This window comes from Solanum verrucosum, unplaced genomic scaffold, assembly GCF_900185275.1.
Source record: "Solanum verrucosum unplaced genomic scaffold, falcon-dt-bn FXZP01000011.1, whole genome shotgun sequence".
Classification (NCBI taxonomy): domain Eukaryota; kingdom Viridiplantae; phylum Streptophyta; class Magnoliopsida; order Solanales; family Solanaceae; genus Solanum; species Solanum verrucosum.
Genome location: NW_026020058.1, coordinates 1,525,518 through 1,551,035, shown reverse-complemented (window position 1 = coordinate 1,551,035; position 25,518 = coordinate 1,525,518). Strand labels below are relative to the sequence as shown.

Below are 25,518 nucleotides of genomic sequence, written 5' to 3'. Positions count from 1 at the left end.
CATCCATTGAATAACCTATGTTACATGAGCAAAACATTAAAGAAAACAATTCATGAGTACAAGCAGTATCAACATAATTTTACCTTTCAAAGTTTCAAGATATTCTTTTACCTTTTTGTTTTTAACAAAATCTTGATTGTACATGATCTAATACAGGTCATTGGGTAAGTGCAATTTAGTTACATAACCTATATTTTACCTGATAGTTTAATTCCTCAATTTATTCTATAGTACATTGCAGGTACTACCTTACTACACAAAAAAAAATGACAGATTATGGTGACTACTTTCTTTCTTTTCAAGATCACTTGATCTGACCTTCAAGTTAGTTATGCTTTAAGTCTGAGTACATTTAGATTAATTCTAAACAAAAAAACATCCTGATTGCGTAAAGTTTGTGGTGACGACAAATTTAGCATTTGATTTAAGTTGCCTTTAGTTTGATAATTTGAGAATCATCTATGCACCATTCTTTCTTTTCACTGAAAGGTATTGCTCATGATTGTATAATTGTATTCATATATTTTACATTCTTCTATAGGGATGGCAATATTCCAGTTTTTTTCATCCAAAAGTACTTGATGAAGAAGTTGAATATATCTAGCGAAGATGCGGTAAGTATCTTTTGTTTTGGCAGTTTAGCAATCAATAAATGTTATTCACATTTCCTATAATTCATTATTCTGTTGAAGGTTGAAAAAAATTATGTAAGGACATGATTTTTTGTAATTCATTATTTTGTTGGGTGTAATGTTGCTCCTTTTAGTTTAGAACTTGGTTTTCAAGAAATGTCCTGATGAGATCACTTTAAACTGTTAAGCAAATAACAGTACATATGAAGTATCCCAGGGTAGTACAAATCCTTTATTGAGTAATTTTTAACTATTGACTTGTCTATTGAGTGATTTTCTATTGAGTAGAATAAATCTAGTGACTTGTCTATTGAGTGATTTTAAACAATTAGAGTCTGATCTTTTATCATCTTTTAAAAGATTTTATTTATTATATGTTGTGTTACCTTTTCAAAAGTATATATATTCTTTCAAATTAGCACCAAATTTTATATATTATTTGAAATGTGAGGTGCCTTATTTTCCTGATATAAATTTTTGAATGCCATCAAATTATAAATGGCAGATTAATATAACATGGGACACTACATCTGCTACACATTCATTCACAGCAACTATGATAATATTAGGTGAACTCACTAGGTTGAGGAAAGAAGAAATGATCTGGAATTCTAGTATGTTGCATAGACAGAGTTATATTATGCTTGGCCTTTTTAGAACAAGCTGCTAGCAAAGTTTCGGAAACAAAAATTAAATGTTCCACTTAAAGGGAATAAGAAGTTTCTATAACGTGGAGGACAGAGACGTCGAAAATGTACTTCTCATCAGCCATAAAACTAGAGAAATCACCATGGTCATAAAGTGATGAAACACATGCATACATTGTCGTTTTCCAGAACATGAAAGCTTAGGAAAATGAAATTTTTCCAACACATAAATAAACATACTAGAACAGTCATTACGTAGATACAATAAAAAATTAAAAGAGAACATGAATAATAGGTTTCAACATCCAAAATCCAAGAAAATGGAGTTTTTTACCAATTGTTTTATAGATATTCCACAGCAATTGAAAAAATATTTTGTTCAACTTAACGTATCATATATGATAGTAGATATATCAGTATACTTTGGCAACATTCATAATGATATGCAAATCAAAATACTTCAAACTTTAGACCAATGAAAATTTTTAGTTTACATAGATAGACCAAACTTATAATGCAAATTAAAATACTCAAAGCCCTAGGACAAAATCAATTACAAAACATCAGTTGTTTTATAAAAATGAAACCCAACTTCATAATGATTTTTCACAGAATTATCGAATCTTCACAAAATTTGAGTTACAAACTCTAAACTACAAATGAATTATGTCAAACAAACCTAAATCAGAACAAATAACATACATTTCAACAAACCTATTTGTTATTCTTTAAGATTTTTTAGAAGCCCTTATATGGAATTTCTGATTTTAGAAAATAGTACATGTATAACCAAAAAGAGACAATGAGGACTTAGAAATCACCTTTAAAATCGTACACCTTTATCTGCAGAAGCTTAATTTTGAAGAAGACTACTTTTGGAGAAGAAGACCACTGAAGATGAATAGTTCACATCGGAGAAAAAGACCATTGTAGGAGAAGAAACTGATTTTCTTTACCGGAGCTCAAAGTTTGTTGTCGAAGAAGAAGGATTCACCGAAGTTCTGGAATTTTAGGGCTTTGATTTTAATGTTCTAGAATTTTAGCACTCAACAATTTGATTTGGTTATTGGAGAAATGGAATGGTTTGGGAATGTTTTATGTTCACTAAATTAAAATAAAAAGTTCGGGTCAATGAAATTAGTGGAGGAAAATAATTTTTTACATATAAAATTTGCGGGTTGGGCAAATTATTTTTACTTTTCACTTAAACAAACCGTTCCCACAGAGTGTTATTTTGCCACAGTTAATAAGTATGTGGCCATAGATAATCTATAGCGGCGTTTATATATATGATGCCATGGTTTATAATAATAATTACTCTATTAGATCTAAGGATATACTGTAACGGTCATAATTGTGGCAACACATACTCTATTGCCACGGTTGTAAAATTATTGCCGAAAAAATGTTGCATTAGGTCAAATTTCTAGTAGTCGATGTATACGCCTCATCGAGAGGACCCAATATACCCTACCAGAGGCATAAATGTATGACTAGTGTGATTACTAAGATGATACCCACAGAGTGGCCTTACAACCTACGAGGCACGTAGCTTTGGGACTTGCGGGAAACTGACCCTAGTCCACTCTGTATTAAGCTTCTCCCAATTGATTATGTAATTTAGCAATTTATAACTGAAATGTTGTAATACTGTATAGCTCAAAATATTGGCAATATAACTGAAAATTCAATATTAGTGTACTGATAATGAAACATTCATAACTGGAGCATGTATAACTAAATAAACTAACCTATCATGTGCAATTCGTGAACTAAAAGAACTACATAGGTAGGGTTCTGAATTTATGAAGGAATTTATACCAAACCATGCTAAAATCATGAAAATCTGATTAGGAACATTAAAGTAACTAATTTATACTGAACTGCTAAAATTCTAGAAACCCTAGGTGCAGATATTACTAAGGGAATCAAGAATATGACTAAATTCTAGGGACCTAATGGGCGAAAAGAACCCACTAGTGAAATCCCACATACCTGGTGATGAAATTCACGGTGAAATCTTTTGATTGCGAGGCTGGAATGGATGAAAACTTGTTGCGTTCTTGAACTAGGGCTACTCGACTTTCTCTACTATTTTGCTCTATGTTTAATGAATTTTTGGTGAATCACTGATTAGGGTAGGTTCTAATTAGTTTACTAGGCTAAACCTAACCAAAACCACGTAGTTTAGGTGTCCAACGCATAGGGGAAAAGACCAAATAACCCCTGACTTAAAATCTGTTGAAGCCACTTACGTGCGGATCGACGGTCCATGGACTGATCCACGATCCATCCTGTCGGCCCATCGATCAACTTCAAAGACTAGGTTATGATGGATCCTGAGGGTCTTGACCTATAGACGGATCGACGGTCCGTCGACTGATCCATGATCTGTCTTATTCGACATTCGATCGACTTCAACGACCAGGGTCTTAGGGGTCCTGAGGGTCTTGACCTACGGATGTATCGACGATCCGTGGACTGATCCACGATTCGTCTTGTACGACCTTAGGTCATGCCTTAGAATAGTTTTTGTCTGAGTTTCTGGGGAGGGTTGCAGGTGGCCATGGCCATCCACGGACCACCAGAACAGGTCGTGGGTCACCCTACCATTCGTAAGTGGCACCTAAAACTTCTGGAATTCTGCATTCTGGTCTATCTAGGATACAAAGTGTTACATTATCTCCCCTTTGAGAACATTCGTCCTCGAATGAAGACTAAACTAGCTAGGAAATAGAGGGAAAGAGCTGCAAACCCTACCAATAAACACTGGGAACTGATTTATGACTGAACTAAGTTCCAATGACATAAAAATACGATGAAAAATGCAAGTACAAACTGAAGGAACATGATACTAAGACTGAATATACGCATGAATGACTGAAAAGCTTAAGAGGAACGATTACCTCAAGCTGGAATTTAATCGGAAGGAAAGAGGTGAGGCTACTTGGCCTTCATGGCTGCTTCTTCTTCCCTAGAAGCTCCATCTACAGACTGACTCCTCCACAAAACCTTAACTGAAGAGACTTCTTTCTTCCTCAATCTTCTAACTTGACAATCAAGAATCTCAACTGGCACATCCTCATAAGTGAGACTATCCTTCATAGCCACACTTTATAAAGGTACTATAACTGCTGGATCACCCACACATTTCATCAACAACGAAATGTGAAAAATCGGATGCACTGCCGCTAGTTCTGCTAGCAACTCTAACTCATATGCCACTTTACCAACTCTTTTAAAGATCCTGTAAGGGCCTACATATCTAGGACTGAGCTTCCCTTTCATGCCAAATCTCATCACCCAGTACATAGGTGACACTTTTAGCAGAATCCAATCATCAACCTGGAATTCTAATTCCCTTCTCCTTACATTAGCATAAGACTTCTGGCGACTCTGGGCTGTCCTAAGTCTATCTCTAAGAAGTTGCACTTTCTCCATAGCATCATGAACTAAAACTGGCCCTATCAAGGTTGTTTCACCTACTTCAAACCAACCAACTAGAGATCTATATCTACGCCTATACAATGCTTTATAAGGTGCCATCTGAATGCTGGAACGATAGCTATTATTGTAGGAGAACTCTATAAGAGGGAGGTGATCATCCAAATTACCCTTAAAGTCGATCACCCAAGATCTCAACATGTCTTCTAAGATCTGAATGGTACGCTCTGCTTGACCATCTGTCTGTGGATGAAATGTTGTTCTAAGATTAACTTGAGTACCAAGACCTTTCTGAAATGACTTCCAGAAATGAGAGGTAAACTAAGGACCTCTATCTGAGATGATAGACAAAGGTACCCCATGCAACCTGACTATTACATTAATGTAAAGCTTGGCGTAGTCCTCCGCTGAATCTGTAGTCTTAACAGCCAAAAAGTGTGTCGACTTAGTGACTCTATCAACTATCACCCAAATTGAGTCATGTTGTCTGCGAGTACGAGGTAATCCTGTAATGAAGTACATGTTGATCACTTCCCATTTCCAAGTAGGAATGTTGATCTCTTGAGTCATACCTCCTGGTTTCTGATGCTCTACTTTCACTTCCTGGCAATTTGGGCACTTAGCCACAAAATCTACTATATCCCTCTTCATGCCATTCCACCAAAAGACTTCCCAAAGATCACGGTTTATCCTAATGGCGCCTAGATGAATAAAATATCTGGAATTATGGGCTTCTGCAAGAATCTTCTTCCTCAACTCACCCACCTTGGGAACACATAATCGACCCTGATAGCGAAGCACTCCATCTCTCCCTGTGAGAAAAACTCAACTCTCTGCTGATGTACTACACCCTTTAGTTGAAGCAATATCGGATCACTGTCTTGCTTTTCCTTAACCCCCATTACCAATGAAGATTCTAACCCATTCTGAATTGTTACTAAGGCGAACTCCCAAGCTAGCAAGCCTGTAAACCTCCTTTGCTAGTTCTTTTCTTTCTTTCATAACATGTGCTACACTACCCATAGATAGTCTGCTAAGAGTATCTGCTACTAAATTGGCCTTACCCGGATGGTAATGCACACTCATATCATAATCCTTGAGGAACTCAAGCCATCTCCTCTGGCGAAGATTCAACTACTTCTGGGTGAACACATACGGAAGGCTCTTATGGTCTGTGAACACATCTACATAAACACCATACAAGTAGTGTCTCTATATCTTAAGTGCAAACACCACTACTGCAAACTTGAGGTCATGAGTTGGCTAGTTCTTCTCATGCACCTTAAGTTGTCTAGAAGCGCAAGCTATAACCTTACCTCGCTGGATCATCACACATCCTAGGCCGACTCTAGATGCATCAGAATAGATCTCACAACCATCTAAACCGTCTGGTAGAGTCAAAATAAGAGTTGTAGTCAACCTAGTTTTTAATTCTGCGAAGCTTTTCTTACAGTCATCTGACCACTGAAACTTAACCTTTTTCTGAGTTAACTTAGTCAATGGAGAGGCTATGGATGAAAATCCTTCCATGAACCTTCTGTAATAACAAGCCAAACCCAAGAAACTTCTGATATCTGTAGGAGAGGTAGGTATGGGCTATTGTTTCACTACTTCTATTTTCTGAGAATCCACTCAGATCTCTTCGCTAGACACAATATGCCCAAGGAAGGCAACTGATTTCAGCCAAAACTCGCATTTGCTAAACATAGCAAATAACTGGCGATCTTTGAGAGTTTTCAGGACAACCCTCAAATAATTCGCATGTTCTTCCTCATTCCTATAGTAAATGAGCATATCATCAATAAAGACGATAAGGAACAAGTCCAAATAATGCTTGAACACTCTATTTATCAATTCCATGAAAGATGGTAGAGTATTGGTTATTCCAAATGACATAACTACAAATTCAAAATGACCATACCGAGTTTTGAAGGCTATTTTCAGAATGTCACTATCTCTGACTCTGAGCTGATGATAATCGGATCTGAAGTTTATCTTTGAGAAATGACTAATACCCTGAAGTTGGTCAAACAAGTCATCAATCCTGAGGATAGGGTAATTATTCTTGATTGTGACCTTGTTCAACTATCTATAATCAATGCACATCCTAAGAGAAACATCTTTCTTCTTCAGGAACAACACTGGTGCACCCCATGGGGAAATACTAGCTCTGTTGAAGCCCATATCTAAAAGGTCTTTCAATTGCTCTTTCCATTCCTTAAGCTTAGCTGGAGCCATTCTATAAGGAAGAATAGAAATAGTCTAGGTATGTGTAAGAAGATCAATTCCAAAGTCAATTTCCCTTTTGGGAGGAACTCTAGGAAGATCTTTTGGAAACACTTCTGGGAACTCATTGACTACTGGAACTGACTCAAGAGTTGGGGTTTCAGAGCTTGAATCCTTAACCCAAACTAGATGATAGAGACAACCCTTAGAGATTATTTTTCTGGCCTTAAGGTAATAAATGAATCGACCCATAGGTGCTAAGCTACTGCTCTTCCATTATAAGATTGGTTCGTATGGAAACTTAAAACGAACAAACCTAGTTCCACAATCTACTGAGGCATACCAGGAATGTAATCAATCCATGCCTAGAATCACATTGAAGTCTATCATTTCTAACTTTGCATGATCTGTGGAGGTGACTTTCTGGGAGACTGTGACAGGGCAATTTATGTATACCCGTCTAGTTATAATTGGGTCACCGACCTGAGTAGAGACTGAGAAGGGTTCTGAGAGAGTTTCTGGACTAACATCAAATTTGACTGCTATATAAGGAGTTAAAAAGGAAAGAGTAGCCCCTGGATCTAACAAAGCATAAACATCTAGATTAAAGACTCGTAACGTACCCATGACCATATCAGGAGAATCTTCTTAATCCTGGTGAGCCTGAAGAGCATACAACCTGTTTTGGCATTGTCCGCCACCTGTACCAGATGAGTTACCAGTAGGGAAATCTACTTGTGTTGTTGAAGCTGTAGACTGAGCTCTACTATTATTGCCTCCTTAACCCTGTTTAGAAGAAGTACAATCTCTCAACCTGTGACCAGATTGACCGCACCCAAAGAATCATTCCTTTTCTTGCAAGACACTCACCCGGATGGTTCTTACCACACTTAGGACAAGTTGGCGAGGTTCTGGTGCCTGAAACACTACTTATAGCCTGTTGCCCTACCTTTCTGATCAGTTCGAAACTTGGAGGATGGAACACTAGCTGATGAAGGTGCTGGAGCTGAAGACTTTTGATGAAATTGCGAGATATTTCCACCACCTGATTTTTGTTGAGAATAATCATAGTTGCATGTTCTTGCCTTCTTATTCTCCTTTGCCTCTTCCCAAAGCTTATCTCCCTCAACCTGCTAAGCATGAGTCATGAGCCCAGAGATGTTCATATTTTCCAGCAACATAGTATTCCTACACTCTATTTTCACTAAGTCTGACACTCCATATAGAAACTTGTTCATTTGAGCCCTAGAATCAACAACCGTGTGAGGAGCATACCAGGAAAGTTGGGTGAACTTGAGTCCATACTCTTGGACTGTCATGTTACCTTCCCTTAAGTTCATGAACTCCTGAGCTTTTGCCTCTCTTAACTCTCTAGGGAAAAACCTGTTCAGAAAAGTCTCACTAGAGAATTCCCAAGTTACATGCATCACTTCAAAGAACTTTTTGACCTCATCAATGAAGTTTTGGTGATCCTCACCAGGGGTACAAACCTGCATCTGTACCCCTGTTCTCTTTCCACAGAGTATACTAGATATGAGCCATATCCTTAAGCTGGTAAGATGCCCACTAAAACCGATCATTCCCAGTTACATGCATCACTTCAAAGAACTTTTTGACCTCATCAATGAAGTTTTGGTGATCCTCACCAATATGTGATCCTAAGAACTCAGGCAGATTCATCCTAACAAAATCCTGAATTGTAGCTGCAGCTGACCAAACATTAGCATTTGTCAGAATTGGAACATGTTGATTGTTCTAGTTGGTCAAACTCTGAGCCAACAACTGGATAGCGTTCCGAAATTTAGCATTTGAAACTGCCTGATCTAGGACTTGAGGAGCTGCATTTGCATTCCTGGCATTCGTATTCCTTGCGTAAGCTCTATGAGGAGGCATGATATGAAATGCACAACGAAGGATTAGAACAAGAAGTTGGATCATACCTTACGCACGATAAGATTAACAAGAAAACGAAGTTTTCCTAAAACACTTCGTAGCCTCCCTCTCATTAGATGTGGTGCACTTCACACCGATGAAAAAGACACTACTTAGTGCGGCTTTTCAGACATCCTAAGACTCTAAAACCTAGTGCTCTGATACCAAGTTTGTCACTCCCCGAAGCTACCCCCAGGACGCGGACGCGGGACCTAGGATCACAAGTGACCCTAAGCTAACCCTGTTGGCATATCATAGGCATACTTAAATAAACTGAAGTAAATAAATATTTTGCGGAAGCTAAATCATAAGATAATCTTAAATTATGGGGAATACCTATATACTAAATCTGAATATATGAAATTGAGAGTTTAAACAACAACTGCAAAGTCAAACTCTTACTCTATATTTGAATCTAACTATGTCTGAAAATAACCTCTAATTGACTAGAAGTGCTGGGACATGCCCCAGCTAAATCTAGCAAACTAAAACTAAAACTAAAACCAAAGGAAGATAAACATGCCACTCATCCTCAAAGAATGAGGACTCCCCATTGATGCTGCTGAACTGAAGATCGGGAACCGATCTATGCGTGATCTGGAAGCTGAGAACCTAAACTTACATCACGAGAAGATGTAGCGCATAGTATGTGTCAGTACCTGAAAGGTGGTGAGCATGCCGAAAAAAGTAAAGTTGAACAATAACATAATTGAACCATAGCATATTGTCTGAGCAATGATAAGAGATAAATATGATACTAAATTGAAAACACTTAGTCATGAACTACTGAATGCAATGACCAAATTAATAACATGCTAAGGCTCAAAGCTGACTGTAACTGATAACATGGTCAATGCAATACAATCTGACTAAATTGTGGGAGTACTAATAACTAACATAAAACCACATGAGCTAAATGTGGAGACTGGTGTATATGCCCCATTGAGAGGACCCAATATACCCTGCCAGAGGTATAGAAGTATAGAGGCATGACTGGCATGATCACTAAGATGATGCCCATTGAGGGAACTTACAACCGACGGGGCACATAGTTCTGAGACTTGTGGATGACTGACCCTACACCACCTGGTATTAAGCTTCTCCCAATTGATTATGTAATTTAGCAATTTATAACTGAAATGATGTAATACTGAATAGCTATAAATACTGACATGCTAAATGAAAATGCAACATTAATGTACTGATAATGAAACATTCATAACTGGACCATGTATAACTGAATAAACTGGCCTAGCATGTGCTATTTATAAACAAAAAGAACTACATACCTAGGGTTTTGAATTTATGAAGGAATTTATGCCAAACCATACTTAATTCATGAAAATCTGATTAGGAACATTAAACTAACTAATTTATACAGATCTGCTGAAATTCTAGAAAGCCTAGGTCTAGATAATAATAAGGGAATCAAGAAGCTGATAGAATTCTATGGACCTAATGGGAAAAAGAAACCCACTAGTGAAATCTCACATACCTGGTCACTAAATTCACCGACAAATCTTTTAATTTTGGGGCTGGAACTGATGAAAACTCATTGCGTTCTTGAACTAAGGATACTGGAATTTCTCCTCCATTTTGCTCTAAGTTTGATGATTTTTTTGGTAAATAACTTATTAGTTTAGGTTCTAATTAATTTACTAGGGTAAATCTGACCAAAACCACATAGTTTAGGTGTTAAACGACGTAGTTTAGGTGTCCAACGCGTAGGGGAAAAGACCAAATGACCCCTGACTTAAAATCTGCTGAAGCTACCTACAGATGGATCGACAGTTCATGGACTGATCCACGATCCGTCTCGTCAGTTTGTCGATAGACTTTAGAGACTAGGTTCTGAGGGGTCCTAAGTGTCTTGACCTATGGAAGGATCGATGGTCTGTCGACTGATCCACGATCTATCCTATCCAACCGTTGATCTACTTCTGAGACCAGGTTCTGAGGGGTCCTGAGGGTCTTGACCTATGGAAGGATCGACGATCCATGGACTGATCCACGATCCATCTTGTCCGCCCGTGGGTCATGGCTTAGAATAGTTTTTATCTTAGTTTCTGGGGAGGGTTGCAGGTGGCCATCTACGGACCACCAAAACGGGTTGTGGGTCACCCTACAGTCCCTAGGTGGCACTGTTGGTGGCACCTGAAACTTCTGGAATTCTGCATTCTAGACTGTCTAGGATACGGGGTGTTGTACACTCTAAGGTGCTAAACTCAAGATACTCAAGGATAAAGCAATAGTAAAGGATGCAATATATATGGAAAGCTATAAAACTGTAGATAACATTTCAATGTATTGAAAAATACAATAATACTCAGTGTGTATATAAAATACAATATAAAATACATTATAACCCAAAAAGAATATGATCCTTTGTACCCATGATGACTACATGGTTTATGGAGACTTGAGTTATTATGAACTCTCGTCCCCATATCGGTGCTCAATACTACTCCCAAAATATACTCAACTCATATGGTTTAAAAACAAAACTCTTTCTGTGATTTGAGATAATTACTCAAAAACTAGCTCAAAGACTCTCTTGGAAATCGATGTTTCCTTTCTTGTTCAAATGTGAAAATATTTAAACTCTTGGGAATACTTAGTTCCCGTATAATCTTTGAAGAAAATGAACTTTACTCTTATTCTTTACTCAACTCAAAGCTTAAGTCTTAAAACAAAGTTAAAATGTTTGTAAAAGACTTCTTAAAATATGGTTCATGCCGAATTATGGATGTGAACGACTCAATGCAAGGTTTTCAATAACCATAGATAGAACTCAATACCTGGAACTCAAGAACTTTAATGATACTACTCATTTCAAGAATGCTCAACTCAGAAGGTTCATACGGAATTATGAGCATTAACTACTCAACTCAAGAACTCAAAGATACTTCCCATGTCAAGATTGTTCGACTTGAAGGGTTCTTGCGGAATTATGGGCATGAAAAATTCAACTCAAGGACTTCATGGATAATATGTAATAGTCCCATCATTAGAAATATAATCTCAAAGAGGATTAAGAACTCAATACTCAAGACTTTGAACTTGAAGATACTACTCCTCTCAAAGGTATTCAATTAATGGAGTTCATGCGGAAGTTATGGGCATGAATGACTCGACTCAAGGGTAAAAATATCAATAAGGAACTCATGAATACAAATCTTCTCATTCTCATACTTACTTACTCAAAACTTAACTCAAATCGATGGTGGATCTCAAAGGATTCACAATTGAACTCAAAGGATTCTTGGAACTCTACTCTTAACTCTCTGTTGAATGTGAATTATGAATTCAAGAGTTATGGTTCATGATATGAAAGATACCATGATGACAAAGTAGACTCATTAATACATTCTCATCATCCTCATACTCACTTTCTCGAGTCTTGAAACAAGTGACTAGAAGTTGTAGAAGACTCATCGAAAGGGCTCAAAGGGACTTTCTTAGAATGTTCGAATGAATTCTCTAAAAGTTACCTCTTAACTCTATGTTGAATTTCAATAATGAATTCAAGGTTATGATCATGTTATGAATGATTTCTAGGCGTTTAGAAGTAGCTTAGAGTAGTTAGAATAAAAAAGGAGTGAATGTGCAGTTTAAACGAACACAAACGGAGAAACCGACGACAAATTGGATGGGGCAGGTGACCCTAGATCACTTAGTGGCGGGGAACGACAACCCATAAAATTCAGAAGAGGGTTTCGGGTGCTCTGGCTGGCGCGATGAGCCAGGCCCCAACCCAGAAAATCCGACGAATTTATTTGCTCGTTTCCTCACCCTAATTCGCCTAGAATCGATTGGTTTCTTCCCCAATCACTTGGATTCGATTACTTAACATATGTACACTCTAATATACTCAATAAATACCTCAAAACACTCACATTAATATCATGAAATCATCAAAACTCCAACACAACAAGATTTAGGATGAATTTCAAGAACACTTCTCAAGAACTCATCAAGAACTCTAATCTATCAACATCAAGAATGAAATTTCACTGAAAATAACATGATTGGCATGTGGGTGAAAAAACCAATACTATAGAAGCTTACATAACTCTTAGGCATTAAACCCATGGAGAAATCCCACAACAAAATGCAAGACTCTCGACGAACGCTTTGATCCTCTCCTCCTTGCTCCTCTTTTCTCTTATTTTCTATTCTTGAACTGTCAACTAAAACCCTAGGCATATTTTAGGATTATCAAACTGAACCTAATAGTATTAGACCATAAAAACCTTACTAAAAATGAATTAAATATGATTGGGTAAGGAAAAGACCAAAATACCCCTTAATATTTCCGGGTAACTTTCCTTATTTGGACAGCCTGACTTCAAAAGGACATATCTCACTTATCCGAACTCAAAACTTAGCAAAATTGGTGGCGTTGGAAATATAATTCAAAGACCTTTCATTGGATACCTAGTATTCCACCTAAAGAATCATGTACTGAGAGTTATGGTCATTTGAAGTTGACCCAAAACTTAAAGAAACTTAGGAATGGCTTGAATGAACTCTCTTTAGTTCTTCTTGGAACTCAAGGTACTACATATGGTGACCTTTACACTCAAGTAATTTTAAATTTCTCGGTAAAATCTTACTCACAATGAAGGATGGTTTAAGTTGTAGTTCAAAAAAATTCTGGTGTGTTACTGTAGCAATTTTTTTATCCCTAACTACGTGCCCCCGTAGGTTTTCTTAGATGACATAGTTAGTGGATTCACCTAAGCTAGAATTTTATGGTTGTTGCCTTGAAAAGAAATGACATCTCTTTTCAGTGTGGGAGAAATACGCTGGATTTCATGTTGTAGCTCGCATGGTCTACGTCGGTTAATGGTAAATATTCCACAAAACAAACAAATCCATTTTGAAAGATTTTATGAAGTTTTCCTTATGTTTTTTAGATTCTTTGACCATGTTCATGATGATGGTTCTTCTTTAAAGATTTTACAATGTTTAGCTTGCTCATGCATATCATGTTTTCGTTTATGTCCACTTATGATCATATCTCATGTTTTATTGCATTCTCCTCCTACTTAGTACATTCCATGTACTAATCATATTTGTTCCTACATTGTTTCATTAATCTAAGGCGTGGTGATTCCTCTCCAACTGTTTGTGGCTAGTAGAATTTATGAGTCCTCATACTTCGAGGATGATGTCACTTTTATTTCTTTCCTTATGTTTTAGTTTATAGACATTGTACATGGTGTACGAGTTAAGTTACAACTAATCCTTTTGATGTAATAGATGGCTTGTCTAGACTTTGATGTACTTCCACGTTTATGTCAAACTATTTACTTCTTATGAGATTTCTTGATTTTCTCTATCATGTTGTGTTTATGTATGTCAAATGGATTGTGTAGGACCTCTCAGGGTCTTATACAACATATCACGTCTAGGGTATACTTTGGATCGTGACATTAAAGCTGAAACAGCGGCAAAACTTTTAAGGAAAGTCCTCAAAAATTTCACCAAGGTTGTACTAAGACACCAGATTTATGAGGCATCACTCCTAGTTGGTTTATACCTTTGTATTTATTTTTGTACATGATGTTATATCCATTGTATATCTTTGATTTTTTCTATCTTGCATTCCATTTAAAATGTTTTTTTTATATTTTTAAAGTTTGGGTGGTCCGCGCTTAAATTTGACTCATTGATTTTTCATTTCAGTTTTTTTTTAAAAAGATTTTTTGTTGACATAATTTTAATTTGGGTTGTCTGCCCTTCAATGTGACCTATTGGTTTCTCATTTTTGTTATTTTTTCTTACAAAAGTTTATTTGTTACGTAAAGCATATGTTTTATATCATATCTACATGAACAACGCAAATGATATACCGTGAGTTTACGGTATCTCTAATACATTTCACTTACAAGTTGTGTGTGTCTAGGGCTTTTTTGTATTGATTTTTATGTGTTTTTATTGTATTTTGTAGGAAAGATGTTTAGGCACAGAAGTATAGAGACAGTTGAGAAAAATGCAGAAAAAGGGCATTCACGGAGGTGATCTACGGACCGTAGGTCCATTGATGGTCCATAGGTGATGATCGTAGATCAGCAAGCAAGGTATGGATGACAAATAAGGGAAATCTGACCAAGTGTGGAACCATAGTGGCCATTGACGGTCCATAGATTGATCTACGGACCGTACTGATCGATCCGTAGAATGAGACTGCGAGGGTTCCAGTATCTGATTTTTGAAGATTCTAAGTGTGAAGCTACGGAGAGGATTGACGGACCGTAGATTGATCTACGGTCCGTACTGCAAGTCCGTCGTTTGCTTTAGAGAAGCTGATTTTTGGAAGTTGAAATATTTTCTAAGTCCTGGCTGATAGAACGGACTTACGGACCGTAGATCCATCGACGGTCCGTAAGTCAGACTCGTGGAATGAAGATGCGTACCTGAACAAACTTTCCTTAAATTGTTTCCCTTTTAATTTAGGATTTATTTTCTATAAATAGGGCATGTAAACCTCGTTTTTAGGGGTTAGACATTATTATTCTAGTTTTACCTTGTGACTTTGGAGATTAATTTGCAACTCTAGCAATTATTGATTTCCTAAGTTCGTTTTGAAGATTTTGGCTTTGCAATTCAAGTTAAATTTCTGGGTTTATTATTCTCTTTACGTAAGTTCATAATTCCTTCATCTAAAACTATGAATTGTGTTCTTGCCAATATGGGTAACTAAATCCACAACTAGAGTTGTGGGAATCATGAGCGATTAACAAAGTATGAATAGTAAATAAGCAATTATGGAATAGTGTTTTGCATGCATTGATAATTCTTTTGTTTAGAAGTCTTTTTAACGAGTGCATGCGTTAGAACTCGCCTTGTTGCTACTTGTCGCACCAAGGAGGTAATCAACAAGAAAAGAATTATCAACATAGATTTAGTGTGATACTATCTAATAGGCTAGTGTCGATTGGTGCGAAGTAATAACTAAACCAAACATCGATTATGATGTCTAATATGAGGTAAAGGTAAGGGTTAGTAAATTATACACACGTAGCCGGACCAAGGTGCGAGGTGAAATTGTCTAGATTCCGGACCAAGGATTTAGAGATACCTAACTTATCACTTTGCATGTAATACACCAGGAAAGGATTGTTGTTATTAGGATTAATGCGTTATGAGCTTGTGGGGAACACGTATACCCTAGTTATTTCTCTTATCTTGAGAACAACCAAAGTTGAGTTTTGATTACTGATTACTTATTACATTTTTACTATTTGTTTCACACAAACAAACCCCCCTTTTTATTACCTGTTTCTTAAAGTAATTTGACTAATTGAATATAGTTGTTGGTTAAAGTAAAGTCCAAACCATTTTCCTCGTGGGATCGACCCCAACCTATAAGTTGGGTTCTTTACTTGATAACGATCGCTTATACTTCTGAAGGGAGGTGTAATTTGAGCATATCAGCAAACAGAATTCTCATCTTAATCAGATACATAGGCAAGCCTTCTATGGTTTTGTATTCTTTACTCAAAAGAAAAAAATAAGTGTTTATATTTTTTAAATCAGTTTTTGATTTTGTTGGTGTCAACACAATTAAACTATACATACAGAAATAACCATTAAAATAGAGAAGTTTGACTTCATGGTAAATGGTAGATTCTTTTGGTAACTCATTTTTATACTTTTACTATAATTAAAAATATTCTCTTGCATGCATTCATGATAAAAACAAAACCTTATTTTTTCATGTGGATTGTGTGGTGAGTGTTAAATTTAATTTAATTGTGTTATGTTGTTAATCTAGAACATGGCCTAGATGTTTGTTGAAGTCAAATCCTGAATAATGTTTGATTTGAAAAATGATTGTAGGCCTTCTTTGACCCTTTTATGCATTTTAAAACCCATCAAATGACATTAATCCTTAGTTTGTCCTCACTTTGAGCCTTAAGCCTTTTCTCTAGACAATTACATTTTAGCCTATACCCTTTCTTAGTGCTTACACACACTATCCCGCTATTGGTGCAATGTTCAAGATGAGATTAAATCACTTTTATCCCAAATGAATATCCTATTCATCTCTAAGCCTACATTACAAGCCATTAACAAGCCTTTCATGATTTCATTTTAAATGTTCTCACATTAGTGGAGATTTACATGAAGGCCAAGCTTATGGTATCACAGTTGCATGCATTGAACATTTTTTTTTAGTGTTTGTATTTCACAAAATGACGTCAAATCAAAGTACTTTAAATATGAGTAAATTGAGACTTTGTTTATAGTTAGGGCACTTGAAACATGATGTTAGGTCAAATTCAAAGCATTTTTTTGTAGCAGGATGAACGATTCATGTCGTTACTTTAGTACATTTAAGGTACTATTCGAAGCCATATAAATTACCTCGAAGTCAATCTCAGTTGAATGGGAAAGCTTGTGAGAAATTTTTATGCAATATTATTGTTGGCACTAACTACAGTTAAAGCATGTTTAATTGTTCAAACAATAAAAATGGGTTGACACCCACTTTTCAATACTTGTCCAAAGTAACTTTTTGTTATTGAAATTGTATTTTTGGAGCGTCATTCCATTAAAATGATATACATATAAATTTGGGTAGTCATACCCTTAAAAATGACACATTTTAAAGTTGATTTGTTATCTCAGATACTTTTTTTAAAAAAAATAGTTTGTCATGCTATTCAAATTTATGCTTTTAAAATTGGTTTGTCATACAATTCAAATTGACACTTTTATTTTGTTATTTCATTCAAATTGACATTTTTTTATACCCATGATGTTATTATGTTCTAAATGTTGCATTGGTTCATCACCATGTTCACTGTTCATACAAGATCAAGTTTACATAACCTATGTTGCATTTATGTTATATTTGTTACTAACATTGTTATTGTAGATTATGTGGCACATCATTCTTATCAATTTCAAGTTAGGTCATCCAAATTTAAAGAGATATGTTGGGTTGTCACCTCCCTCTAGGTAGTATGTTAAGTTCAAGTTATGTTGACTGACTTTAAAGAGGCATGTCGGGTTGTCACCTCCCCCGAAGTGGCAAGTTAAGTTCAAGATTGGACCATCTTCCTTTCAAGAGATACGTCGTGTTGTCACCTTCCTCTAAGTGGAATATAAAGTTCAAGTTAGATCATCCGCCTATAAAGAGACACGTTGGGTTGTCTCCTCCCTCTAAGTGGCATATTAAGTTCAAGATTGGATCGTCTGTCTTTTTGCGACACGTTGGCTTGTCACCTTCATCTTAGCGAAATATCAAGTTCAAAATGTGTTGTCTACCTTTAAAGAGATACGTTGGGTTGTTACCTCCTCCAAAGTGACATGTTAAGTTTAAAATTGGGTCGTCTGCTGATGTTTGCATAATCAACGACACAACTTCCGATGCAAGTGTCTATGATCGTGCAATAGTATAATAACCCAACCAAGGGTTGGGGTCGAGTCCCAAGGGAGTGGGCGTGAAAATTAGTGTTTAAGCGCAAATGTGCTAAAGCTAATCGTAGCTAAAGAATTTAATGATTAAGAACATTGTAAGTTAAAGGGGAACACAAGAGTGTCACTTAACAATGGGGGTTTTTGTCACTAGTAAGTAACAACAATAAAATTAACAAAGATTTATAAGTAATGATAGGGGAATCTTGGGATGTGACCGGAATACGGGTTAATCTAAATTATTGGGTACATGCTTTCAATAGAAAATTTATAGAGTAATAGTAACTAGGCTAAGCTATACGTGGGAATAAATCCTCTCTCGAGTAACTTACCCCATTTCAAATGGGTTCCTCTCGGACACCCACTTGCCGAATGACACTACTAGAATTTTGGTCTACAACAACAATTTCAGATGCATTGCAATAGGACCTAGAACCATTGCCAGAGTGCTACAGCAACGGTTTTGCAACGGTCTCATTTGCTCGCGTTACTGTAGCTCTATTGTAATAGTTAATGTCACGGTTCCTGAAAGTGTTGCTATAGGAACCTCTATTGCAACGGTTTTTCGTCCATCTATTGGCACTATAATACTACAACAGTTGTAACGATTTACAGCTGTTGCATTAGGGGTTGTAGTAACTGTTAGCAACCGTTGCAATAGAGTATGTTGCAATAGATTGCTCTTATGGCAACACATTTTTAAATATTATGGCAACGATTTTAATTGATATTGCAAAATTTTTATTTTATATTGCAACCAATCTATATAAATCTACAGTTTTTCCCAATATATTGCAGTAGTTCAGGTTTCTTGAGCATTATATATATATATATATATATATATATATATATATATCAACAATAATTTATAAAAAATTCTCTAAATCAAATCACGTAAGAAAACGACTAATTATAAATAGCCGATTCACATTTATAATTCAAAATATCCTAGTTATCACAATATCCATAAAGGTAAAATATATATACCAAAACGCATGTTTTCAACAGTTTGCACAAGTTCCGTACTAATAGAAATTAACACAAAATATTGTAGCTTAACAAAAGTTTCAAAATGTCAAGAAGAAAAAGAGTTGAGTTAAAGCAATAGGTTTCTACATCTTTCAATCAATTAGATCAAGTAATAAGGTCTTCATCACTGCTTTCATCATCCCCTTGATTATCTTCTCCACCTATAAAAGACCAGAAAAACAAAAGTTTATTGAGAGCAAATGTTGAAGAAAGATAGTTCAGATTTATGTAATTAAATCATTTGTCTCGATCTACTCCACATTTGTGTAAGTGAAATAATCAAACATTTTATTTTCTCAATCAACTATGCATAAAGAAAAAAGGTAAAAACAAAGGAATGGAAGGTAAACTTAGCAAGTATGAATGCAGTTGATATGGAAAGCGTGGCTACAAGTAGGGAGCAATCTCAATTTATCCTTATCAGAGAATTCACACAAACAAACAACACAATCAAAGGGATCTTTAGGACCAGCAACCTCTTTGTACAAATAGACAAGTAATGCAACAATAAATGCTTGATCCAAACCAGAATCATGTAAATGGAATAACTATTGTAGCTGTCTTTGCAAAAAATCTAAACTAGAAACTTTAGGGTATCCATTAGATTGAGATGACGCTGAAGAAGAAGGATGTTTGATAGGAAACCTAACTAGCAAATAGAGCAGACCAAATATGAAAAATAGGACAACTAATATAACTATAATGAAAAAAACAACTGGACTGATCTTGTTTCCAGATGGGAATGAAGAAGATGAGTTTGGTTCCCTGTGAAAAATAGAACTTCCACCAAATGAAGGAGGATATGAGGGAAACAGAGGAAGAGAATATGTAAAACACATTCCTGTCTTGTGACTCAACTTCACCAAATGAACAAATCATCTCAAAAACATATTCAAAAAAACAGTTTAGTGACATAGCAAATAACAAGAGATAGTGATGAAACCAAATAGAAAATGCGAAAGATAGAATCTTTACATGTCTTGATTTCCACTTAGTCACCATTACACAGAAAAAACAATACTTATAACAATCCATTTATATAAAGAATCACTTCTAACTTATCGATCATACGTAATGTGCCAAAAGTGCATTTCGTGCAATCTGTACTTTTCTTTATATCACAAAACATACTTTGAGTATGGTAACAAAGGTTGGTGATTATATAGTAGCAGAAAATATTCGATATAGCCTACAGTTTGGCCAATTACTATTAAGTAACCTTTAGTTAGTCAAACTATTTAATCAACCTGCCTATTAGTCTTTGACACAAACTTTTTACTATTTTTGCCTGCTGTACAATGCAAGTTGTATCCAACAACCTGAAATGGCTCAGATTGGAACTGTTTTTCTTTTAGTGGGTGCAGAGCTGGTCGGGCGATACAAATGACTCAAAAATTAGTAATATAGCTTTGTATTTAAAGAAAGACACATTAACAAAACACATTCAAGGGGAATATATAATAAAATAAACGTGACACTCAAATATAGCAACACTAGCAGTGTACCAATGTATACCACAATATCTCAAAAAAACAATTTTCAAGGGAATTTTAACAACAAAACCCGAAGGGACAGAACCTTCAGACTTTATTCAAACCATTTCAATTCACCATAATTAGTCAAATTCAAGCCATGGAAGTTAGAAATCACATGCACACACCAAACACACAAGTTATACGCATCCAAAACTTCATCCAGACTCCACTACATATAGGAAAAGTCAATCCATTTAGCCAAGCCAAAGTCACAGAATGGTGAAAACTGAAATACATAATTATTGGAGACATAATGGATACATCTCAATTGTGTCGGATTCAAATTAAACACACTTACAGAGAAGGAAATATGCTTGTAAATTATTTAGCCAACATGTCTTTTGACACTTCAGGCAGGTTTGAGATTCATGGTTTTTAGATCTGCCAAGTCAAGCAAAGATGATCCTTAATTTAAACTAACAACAAGTTACTAATCTTCGCATAACGACCAACAACAGCGTAGAAACGCACACAAATTGTCTACAAACTAGCACTTACAATAACGGTTCATCTGTGTCAGCAATAGGCCAACCCTTTAGTGCTAAATATTTATCGTTTCCAACCGTCCAACAATTTCACTAACAAATAAGAGCCATAATAATTTCACAATTTAAGATGTCACACTAATGAGAGAACAATGATTCCAAGACTAACGTTTTCATAACTAAAACATTTGGAAAAGGAAAAGAAGAGTCCAAGGTTGTGATACTCAGAACAAGGTCCTGATTGAGATAAATCTATACACAAAAAGTGAGTAGAAAACTCAACATTCAACTGGAACAACTATAATTAATGATGGATGAAAGAATTAAGTGAAGAATAAAAGACATACCTTGATGGTTTTTGCTAGAAGATGGACAATTCAACAGTTGCATAGCTTCTTGTGGTGAGTGAGGACCCACTGATGCCAACATGGAAACATTCAATTGAAGTCCAGGGTACATATGATTATGTCGTCCAAAAATATCATCTGTAACTTCTTGGTGTATGGTTACTTTTGTTGTTCTAATTTTTCCGCCATCCTTTCATGCATCCTCTCTTCCAATTCCTCCATTTTTTTCATCCTCTCATCATTAGCACTTAAATAGGGTTCAGAAAGCGCTTTTCTTTTCAATGTACTTTTGGTAATTCCTCGTCCATACAATCTTAGGCACCCTGGGTGTTCATGTCCCATGACTACTGTAAAAGCATCAAATGATTGATTGTCATCTTCATTCTGTCGACTTTTCATTTTCTCCATTTCAGCCTGCAAATCAAATTCAAATAAATAAAATCAAGTATTTAAGAACAAATAAAGGATCTTAACAACATTATAACAAAATAAAAGTCATACAATTTTACTAATTGTATCTTCGTTGGAGTCCTTGTACACTCGACCAAGTTTTCTTGATCTTGTAGCCACAAAGAGTTCTTTAGCTGACAGCTCATCGGGGCTTTCCTTCTCTTTTTACTAATTACATAAAGTTGGTATTAAAGATATTTTATGATGACAAGTTCATATTTAATGATTAACAGGAGAACATACCGAATTACTGTGTATCACAGCAAAACTTGTTTTACCAGCAGTGTGTGGATTCATCCATTTTTTTCAATTTTTGGTATTTCTTACACTCATTTCCTGTAAATAAATGAATCAATAAATTCTATTTAGATTAAAAAATGTATCAAAAGCAGAAAAATGAATCAATCAGAACATAAAATATAAATCTAACCTTGAATTTTTTAGAGTCCCAATATTTGATAAGATCCTTAAAATCAGATTCTGAAACATCTTTGGGCTTATTTGCCATTCGAAGATCATCATTATCATATGCTTTATAATGTTTCTGATACAAAGTCATTCTTATACTTTCTCCGAGCATTTTAATTCCATCCAAAGCCCATTTTTTTGCACTATCAGGAATACATATTTCTCCTACAATCTGTTGTTTATATTAGTAAAAAGTATGAAAAGTTTATAACTAAAATTAGAAATGAAGAAACTCAAACCTGGGTGTAGTCCCACAAATCGTTTTTTGTGTCCATATTCTTCCAATTATAAATATTAAGAGGACAAAACATTGCATTCCTTGCCAAGGTTCCAAGAAAATTCCCCAACTCTGTTACAACGATATTAGTAGGACCAATGGGTTGATTGTACCTATTCAACATGACCAACTTATGCTCTTGTCGCACGTACAGTTTGCAATACTGTACTACCTCTTTTCTTTTTTTGAGTGACAGGGCCTACAATAATACGAAGCAAAGTTAAACAACATATCAACAATGTAAACTGATTTTACAATTCCAATACATTAAAATATTTAGAAGTGAATTTATATGTTTTTACCTAGTTCTCATGATAGGTCATTTTCTTCTGTTGCACTTGGTCCTATATATTGTGTGCCTCTACAACAGGAGATTCTCTTGGCACATGTTGCAACTATTTCTCTAAAACTTGTGCTACTACAGTGGAAGTATTCATAGGTGCTTGTTGCCCTTGTTCCTGCACAACTTGTGCTTTTAAAGTGGAAAAACTCGGAGGCACATGTTACTGTGATTTCTGCATAGATCTTGCTTTTAGAGTGGAACAACTCTGAGGCATTTGATCCTTTTTAGACTGTGCTTTCAAAGTATAAAAAATCTGAGGCACTTGTCGCAATTCTTCTTGTAAAGTCAGTGAAAAACCATTTTGTAAGCAATAGATGTCAGTGTTCCATCTTGTACATATTGTTTTCCATTTCCTTTCTTGTTTTGTTTTGAAGTCTCCTCCTTCTTCATGACTATCAAATCTGTCAAAACGATATATATGAATAAGAATCAGATCAATTGAAGCACAATATAAGGTACATGTATTTCTAAGAAACAAATCAAAATATAATTTTAAGAAAAAAAGAATAAAAGAAACATGTATTTCTAAGGAAATGACATTTATCACTCACTCAAAATAAAATAAAACGATGATAAATATATACTTACAAGACATTCCTAAATTATTTATTTAATCATCTGCATCTAGTCAATCCCAATCAGTATCATCAAAGTCATCCTCCTCTTCCGACGTTCACATAGTTGTATCCTTTGAAAATTGAGCATCAGATGGAATATCAACAACATCAACAGGAATATCTTCTCTTGACCATCTCATGCCAACATCGAATAATCTATCTGAGGGACCAATGTCTTCACTTAGCTCTCTCCAAAATGTAACTCCAATATTAGGACAATTTTCTTCCTCCAAGTCATACAAATCAACAGGCACTTTATTCCTTGCATAATAAACATCCTTCTCGATTAGATCCGCCACATAAAATACTTGATGCACTTGAGACGCCAACACAAAAGTGTCATCCGTACTTCGTGATTTGTTGAAATACACACGAGTTAACCCATATTCATCTATTTCATTATGAAACCAATCACATCTAAATAGTACAACACTAAAACAATTGTAATAATCAACCTCAATGATATCTTGAATAGCCCCATAATATATAACCTCTCCATCAATGGGATTTTGATCTTGAGCACTAGCAAAACTATCAGTTGTCGCTGATAAAGTCACTCCATTATTTTGAGACTTTCGTGAGTAATCACGTTTTAATATATGAAATCGGTATCCATTAATGAAATATGCAGTATATCTTTTGGTTGCCACCCTATTAGGCCCTTTAGCTAGCCATCTTAACTAATTAGGCACTTCAACAATTTTAACTTTCTCTTTGCACCAGTTGCCAAATTCCTGACAATGACTCTTTGCACTTGTCCATACATTTGATCTAATATTACTATCAATTGACATCTTATGGTCCTTGCAAGTATGAATAATTCAAGTTTGATTATAAGGCATTTATAATTGAAGTTTTAAGTGCCGTATAATAATTGAACAAATGAAGAATTATACATAATTACTATGTTTTTATCTTACTTGATAAAATCTTCCACTTGTTCATCACCAGTATTGAAGAGAACATATTGATGTACTTCACTAGATAACTCTAGATCCATGGTAAAAGTATTTCCTTTTTTCTCCTTCCCATTTCCATCTGGATGCCCAAGCTTAGGAAACGAAAGGGACAAATCATCTCCCTCTTTTTCAACGTCCTCATCATCCTCAGTTCAGTACCAACTGAATAGTGTCTTCACTCCATAATGTAGGTATCACAAACCAAAGATCAAGAACTCTTCAACATCAAACCCCTCTGTTATATAACCTTCTGGATAACGTCGATTACGAACAAAACCCTTGAACTCACACATTTTTCTCTCATTGGAATACATCCATCGAAGATGATTTGGACCACCCAGTATAATTTCATCACCCAAATGGATAGGCAAATGTTCCATTATATTAAAAAAAGATGGAGGAAAAATCTTTTCAAGCTCATATACAATTTCTTTGATTTCAATCTGCATTAACTCAAGATCGGCTCGCCTTAAAACCTTACTGCATATATCTTTAAAAAAGTTCCCCAACCTAATCAAGGCTAATGAAACATTCTTCGGCAATGCTTTTCGAACCACAATTTGGAGCAAGTAATGCATTATAAAATGAGCATCATGGCTTTTGTACCCTGATGTTTTTATCTCATCCACATCTACACAATCTGATATGTTTGAGGCAAATCCTTCTGGTAATTTTGCACTTTTTAAGACAGTGCA

At 35.6% G+C, this 25,518-nt stretch overlaps 1 pseudogene; it reads right to left on the bottom strand.

The window, feature by feature from the left end:
• Nucleotides 1–21,739: 21,739 nt before the first annotated feature.
• Nucleotides 21,740–22,667, bottom strand: LOC125823238 (uncharacterized; annotated as a pseudogene).
• Between the last annotated feature and the right edge of the window lie 2,851 nt (nucleotides 22,668–25,518).